Raw genomic sequence first — 8,131 nt, forward strand, 5'->3', positions numbered from 1 at the left:
ATTATTTAATCATTTATTGGATGTTGTAATAGGTTTTGGTAATTCTAAATATCTTGAAGCAGCCAATGACTACTACTTATATCTATTTCCATATAATGAGCATCAACTGACTCTATTCTCCGCCACTTCTTCTGAATCCCAATTACCAATTCTATTTATTATTTATCAAAAGCTTGATGTAAAGTTTTTTTTTTTTCGTTTGTGTAATAAATTTCTAAAAGCCTTTGATTGAAAAATAATGTGAATTTATATATTGTATCAGTTTTTATCCATTTTTGCAAAATGGTATTTTTAAAACATCGTTTATTTTATACCTTTATAAAGTTTTTTAGTTCAGATTTTAAGTATTTCATAAGAGTCGTTTATAGTTAAATATGAATTGATTCTTTGGATCTTGTCTATATGTAATTTTAATTTTCAAATCTTCTTATAATATTGTTTTGTAGATCTCTCGATTTCAATCTATATATTATATTTAGAAAAAAAAATCTTCAGGCAAAAACAGGATTTAAAAAAATATTAAAAAAATAATTAAAATAAATAAAGTTTTTTAAATTATCTGTGAGAAGAAATAAAATATTAAACTTTATATCTTTTTCCATTAACTTTGATTATTCACATTTTTATCGTTTGTCCATTCACAAACACATTTTATTTATCCCAGCATTAATACCAAATTCTTTAGATGCTTTGTAGGTGATTCTATTATATTTTTTATTCATTAGTATCACAATTGGTTACAAATAACTTTTTAGATTGGTGTTTCGTTAATTATTTGGTTGGGACAATCACATAACCTTTCGGACATTTTCTTCTTTCAGTTATAGACAACCACAGGTCATTCAAATAAATTATTTTTTAAACGATAAAGGATCTTAACATTTTGTCAATTTATCAATGACGTGGTGTTTATATTCATCGCTAACTATTTGATCAAGTTTTGGATTTAATAACATTTCTTCTTTTTAGATCTTTCTTATATGAATTTTATCTGGATTCATTTTTTCTCTAAAGTGCTTGATTATTTTGGTATAATCATTCTCTCTTAAATTTCTATTAACCATATTTATAATATACTTATAGGAAAAAAAATCTTTTAAAAAAACGCAATCTAATGAAAGTATATGATTGAGAAAATTGTTTATATTATCTATATCTTTTGAATAAGATTTTAAAAGTCTTTTTTTCTAAATTGTTTTCATCTGTTAAAAATTTTTTATACTTCTTGAAACATTCTGTCTTAACCATTTCTTTCGTGTTATTTGTGTCAGTTTTCTAAAATAATCTAAACCTCCTTTGTTTCTGCCGTTCTGTTTATTTTTTGAAGTTCTTTTTAAAACCATATTTCTGGGTCGGTTTTAACATACCAATCCATCATTTGGTTTTTTCCATATGGTTTCTATAATATGATCAGTTAGAAAAGATTGTATACTGCCCACTGGGGTTTTATTACACCATTGTCCGTGATGTTGTTTTGTTATAAAACGTTTTTACTGTTAGTTAAATAACAACGTTCAAGGGACAGGAACACCATCAAACTGTTTAGCAGAAGATATACTATTTTAATTATGACTGTTTAAAGTTGTTACCTGATATAGGAAATATTTATTTGGACAGGTTCTTGAGCATGCAAGTTCAAAAAAGGTTTATGATATTATAATTTGTCGAAGCTGGTAAACTTCCGGTTGCATGTGGATCCATAACATTTCTGCCATTCTTCGTGAATTGTTCTGGTATTATATTTTAAATTAGGATTATATTCTTTAATATTTTTAAATAATACGTACTTTGTCATGATGCAATATTACCTTCAAATGATATTATTTTTCTCATTTATATAAAATACTGCTTAGATAAAATCTTTAATTAAAGTTAATAGTTAATACAATCTTCTTATTTTTTTCTTTTATAGCCGTAAGTTTAATTTCCTTCATGTGGCATTTCAAGAGGTGTTGAATTATTTTTTTCTTTCGCATTTATAATTGTATTGTAAAAATATCCTGAATAACTTTATATTGGATCTTCTTTATTTACTTTTCCAATCCGTGCTTTTGTTTTTAAGTTGTTTTATTTTTATGATGATGTGATTGTTAAAATAATTTCTGGTCGTAAAGGTTTTGTCTGTTTGTATTATATGGTAATTACTGATGGAACTGCGCAGAAACTGCCTACAATATCGGAATAGTTGGAACAAGTGCTTATGCTGCTGAACAACCAAAGGACACTTGCCTGTAATATATTTATCCAGTACTTACTCTCCCGCAAAATTTATAACTTTTTCCTGTAGGCAGCAAGCTAGTTTAGTTAACGTGATTTATTTATTGATCTATTGTTTCTATTCCTATTATTAGAAAATAGATTTTTATGCTCATTTATATAATTAAACTTTTTATTTCTAAATTAAATTTGTTCAAGATCGCTAAATGGTACCACAACTATTAAATTTTTTTCACTATAACCTTTCCATTTTACTTAAAAAGCTTGTTTTTTCTTATAGTCTCGTCTAATAACTTTTTCTATTCTAAAAACTTCTTGTGTAGTAGGTAAAAGTTCTTGTTCATAAAATGAATTTAAATTTATTTCATCATTTAAATCTTTAATAGTGTATGTTCTGGGATTTGTATTATTAATTTTATAAATTTTTAAATATTTCCTTGTCCAGTTTGATGTATATCCTTTTTCAAAATGCCTTTTAAGTTTGCTTAAGCGGACTCGATCACCAATTTTAAATTTTGCTTTGCTCTTTGGTATCTTTAAATCACCATATAAATTAAAGTAAACAGTACCTTTATTAGCTCACCTGAGCACAAAGTGCTCAGGGTGAGGTTTTGTGATCGTCACCGTCCGGCGTCCGTCCGTCCGTCCGTCCGTCCGTCTGTCCGTCCGTCCGTCCGTCGTCCGTCCACCCCTTTCCTTTTTAAAAAACATTTTCCTCCTAAACCAACAGGCCAATTTTGATGAAACTTCACAGGGATGTTCCTTGGATGGCCCCTTTCAAAATTGTTCAAAGAAATTTAATTTTCCCTGCAGAACACTGGTTGCCATGGCAACCAAAAGGAAAAACTTTAAAAATCTTTTTCTCAAAAACCAGAAGCCTAGAGCTTAGATATTTTGGTGTGAAGATTGCCTAGTGGACCTTTTACCAAGTTTGTTCAAATCATGACCCGGGGTCAAAATTGACCCCGCCCCGGGGTCACTTGATTTTACATAAGAAAATCTTAAAAAATCTTCTTCTCAAAAACCAGAAGCCTTAGAGCTTAGTATTTGACGTGTAGCATTGCCCAGTGGAACCTCTACTAAATTGTTCAAATCATGACCCCGGGTCAAAATTGACCTCGCCCCAGGGGTCACTTGATTTTACATAGGAAAATCTTCAAAAAATTTTCTAAAAAATAAACCAGAAGGCCCAGAGCTTAGATATTTGCATGTAGCATTGCCTAGTGGACCTCTAAAAATTTGTTCAAATCATGGCCCCTGGGGTCAGAATTGACCCCCCCCCAGGGGTCACTTGATTTTACATAGGAAAATATTTAAAAAATCTTCTTCTCAAAAACCCGAGCCCTAGAGCTTAGATATTTTACATGTAGCATTGCCTAGTGGACCTCTACTAAAGTTATTCAAATTATGACCCGGGGGTCAAAATTGACCCTGCTCTAGGGGTCACTTGACTTTACATAGGAAAATCTTCAAAAGTTTTCTAAAAATAAACCAGAAAGGGCCCAGAGCTTAGATATTTCACATGTAGCATTACCTAGTGGACCTCTACAAAATTGTTCATACCTTTACCCCCAAGGGGTCACTTGATTTTACTAGGAAAAACTTCAAAAATTTTCTAAAAATAAACCAGAAGGCTAGAGACAGATATTTGACATGTAGCATTGCCTAGGGACCTCTACAAAAATTTTCAAACCTTTTTCCCCCGGGGTCAGAAAAGACTCCGCCCCTAGGGGTCACTTGATTTTACATAGGAAAATTTAAAAAAAATTTAAAAATAAACCAGAAGGCTAGAGCTTAGATATTTGACATGTAGCATTGCCTATTAACTTTACAAAGTTTTATTCAAATCATGACCCCTGGGGTCAAATTGACCCTGCCCCATGGGGTTACTTGATTGTACATAGAAAAATCTTCAAAACTTTCTAAAAATAAACCAGAAGAGCTTAGATATTTGACATGTAGCATTGCCTAGTGGACCTCTACAAAAAGTTTTCAAATCTTGTTTTTAAAGTTACTTAAAGAAAATTTCAACTATATTTTCTCATAATTCTTTTGATTGATTTCTGTTATGATCTTTTGATCTTGAAGGCTTGTCCTTAAGTGCAATGATAACAGGTGAGCGATATAGGGCCATCATGGCCCTCTTGTTTAAGTTTTTACTAGCTTCGGTTGGTGTCATTTTTATACTAGAATGTTTTGTTTTGTTATATTTATCAACCATATCCTGCAAATTATCTAAATAAGTATAAGTATTATTTGCTGTAAAATATTTCCACATTATTCTTTTTAAACTTCTATTAAATCTTTCTGTTACTACAGCCTTTCCTTCATTAAATGTATGATACATATTAATTTTATTTTTATTCAAAAATGATTCAAACTTTTTATTATAAAATTCTTTTCCTTCATCTACCCATAAATTTACTGGTAATCGTCCTTCAGAAATTATTTTTTCAAATGCTTCAGTAACAGATTCTCCAGTTTTATTCTTTAATGGAATAACCCAAGCATATTTACTAAATATATCAATAACGGTTAACAAGTACTTTACTCCTTTATTATATTTTGAAAAAGCTTGCATGTCAACTAAATCAGCTGACCAAGTATCATCAATATCATTAACTATCACTCTTCGTTTCCCTAAATTTTCTTTTAATTGGTTTGTGTAATTCTTCTGCTAATTCATCGCTCCAATTTATTTCGGGGGTATACTCTACCCCTTTTCCGTTTTTTGATTTTTGTCCCAACCCAAGTGTGTATTTCGTTTTAATTATAGGTTTCACAACTAAATGTTTTGCAATCTTTTCTCCAAATGTTTTTGATTTAGTTTTATTTAAATTGGAAAGCATTTGCTTATCACATGTACCCTTTTTTACATCGCTGTCATAGCAAAAATCATGGTCCATACATACTGCATCCAGTTCATTGACAGGGGGTCCATTATCTAGGGGATTTCCTGGCCCACAATAATTATATCCTGGAAGTGTTAAACCTTTCTTAGGTAATAAAGGTAACATTGCTTTGTGAATATCTAAATTACCTCCTGTACTTTTAACAAACTTTGATTTCATCTTTCCACAAGATGAACAGGTAGCTTTTATCATTTTTCTCCCATTTTTTGTTATAACATAATGGGGGTTTATATTATCAGTAAATTTTCTTTCTTTCAAACAATATATTTTATTCTGTAAACTCATCTATATCAAATGTATTTAAAATTATTTAAAGACTAATAATGTAGTTACTAATTCAAAATAAGATCAAATATGTTGTATAAACAACTCCTCGATATATGTTTATCTTAAAAGGAATGCAATAAATCGTCTGTTTAACTTATAATATTGATTGTAAACACACCGTGTGTCACCAAATTACAAAGCTATAATCTATACGTTTAATGGTTTTAAAATTTTTTATGAATTACAGCATAATTCTCAATAAACTGTTTCAACAAAAACTGACACATATGTCGTCTGCGAAACGTTCTATACTAAGGTCATTAAGTGCAAATGGATTACAGCGTAATTCTCAATCAGTTGTTTCAACAAAAACTGATAAAATTAACATGAACAATAATCACTTCCTACACAGGGTATTAAGGGTACCAAGTTAGTATTTTAAGTTTAGGGTAAGATTAAAGTCCGCTTATAGAATAGGGTCAAGGGGTCAGGGGGGTCAGATTTTGAGCCAAAATCGGTAATTCTAATACTACTAAACTTTTTTCGTTTAGATACTGATGTTTACATATGCGGTATTTATCTCTGGGGTGAAGATTCTCCGGCATACAATACGAACAATGTAGATTTATTTGAAATTATTGAAAATGATATTGCACACTTTGAGAATAAAGGCCCTGTCTATTTAATAGGCGATTTTAATAGTAGAGTAGGCGATAAGAGGGATTTTGTTGTTTTCGATCATGTCAATCAGTTTTTTGATGACGATGATTATGTTCCCGATAATAACATGGAACGGGCCTCAATGGACAAAACTTGTAACAATTTTGGTACAAAACTACTTGGTCTTTGTAAATCCAATAATCTCCGTATAGTTAACGGTAGATTGGGAAATGACTTCAATATTGGTTCACATACTTATGTTACGCAGCATGGAGCATCTGTGATTGATTATCTATTAACAAAGGAAATAAATTTTTCAAGTATTTGTAATTTCACAATACAGTCTGTAAATGAATGGAGTGATCACACTCCCGTTAGTTTTTCTCTTTCCTGTAATACTACATCGCCTTCTGGCGACGAAAGCACACATGTTTTATATAACTGGAATAATGATTATGTAAATACATTTCGAGCTAATCTGATTGCAAAATTGCCGGAATTTAATCGGCTTACGGATAGAATTGATAACAGTAATCGCACCTCTGTAAATGATGCGTTGAATACATTTACAAATATGATACGGAGTGTAGCAGATCCCCTGTTTTCAAAAACATTAAAGAGTAAAAATAATGTGTCATTTATTGACACATCTCATGTTAAACATGCAGACTGGTTCGATAATGAATGTAAAATTTCAAAAGCTAAATACTTGGATTCTTTAAGCGCGTTTAATAACTGTAAAACTAAAGCAAGTAGGGAGTATTTTTGTAAATGCAAAAAAGCGTATAAAGACTTGATAAGTAAAAAGAAGAAAATATATTTGAAAAATAAATACTCTGAAATAGAAAAGCTGAGATTTTGTAAACCTAAGCAATTTTGGAAATATTTCAAAAAATAAGAAAAAATCAGTTGGAAGTAATGACATTTCTGTGGACGAATTCTGTACCTATTTCTCAAATTTATGTAACAATGTTTTTGAATGTAACAATAATGAAGCCAATACTTTTTGTCAAGAAAATGATTTTGATAATCGTGACTGTGCATTTGAAGAACTGAATGTACCTATATCGCCTGAAGAAATTCTATGTGCGGTAAAATCACTTAAGAAGGGAAAAGCAACAGGCCCAGATTTCCTTCTTAATGAATATTTTATAGAATGTATAGATATTTTGATTTCTCATTTATGTGATTTATTCAATGCAGTTTTAGAGTCTGGTTTTTTCCCAGATAAATGGACAGAAGGAATTATTATACACGTTCATAAGAAAGGTGATTCAAAAAATGTTCAGAATTATAGAGGAATAACACTTGTAAGTTGTTTCTCGAAATTGTTCACGACAGTTTTAAATAAAAGAATAGAAAAATTTTGTGAAAATAACAATGTCATTTCTGATGCGCAGTTCGGCTTCAGAAAAGGCAAATCTACTGTAGATGCTATATTTATTTTGCATTCCGTTATACAACATTATTTGAATAACAATCAACGTTTATATGTTGGATTTATTGATTTGAAATCCTGTTTTGATAGCATAAATAGAAACTGTTTGTGGCTTAAATTATATAGAAATGGTATCCAAGGTAAAATTTTACGCGTTATTAAAGACATGTATGAAAAGGTGAAATCGTGTGTACGATGTTGTAACACATTTTCAGATTTCTTCAACTATGCAGTCGGATTGCGTCAAGGGGAGGTAATTTTGCCTCTGCTCTTTTCTTTATTTGTTGAAGACTTAGAACTACATTTACAAAGTAATATTGATTCTGGTTTGCATTTTGATGATATTGTTTTAATATTATTGCTATTTGCTGATGATATGGCAATTCTGGGAAAATCACCTGAAGACCTACAAAACAGCCTAGATAGTTTGTCTGATTATTGTTCTCTTTGGGGTTTAGAAGTTAATACCCATAAAACTAAAGTAATGGTATTTAGAAAAAGAGGCGCTATATTTGCAAATGAACAGTGGTTATATAAGGAAGATGAGTACCACTTTATTTTAATTTGTCCTTGTTACAGGAATTTACGTAAGAAACATATGAAGAAATACTTTTATGTAAGACCATCGATGTTCAAA

This window comes from Mercenaria mercenaria, chromosome 1 (genome assembly GCF_021730395.1).
Source record: "Mercenaria mercenaria strain notata chromosome 1, MADL_Memer_1, whole genome shotgun sequence".
Lineage (NCBI taxonomy): Eukaryota > Metazoa > Mollusca > Bivalvia > Venerida > Veneridae > Mercenaria > Mercenaria mercenaria.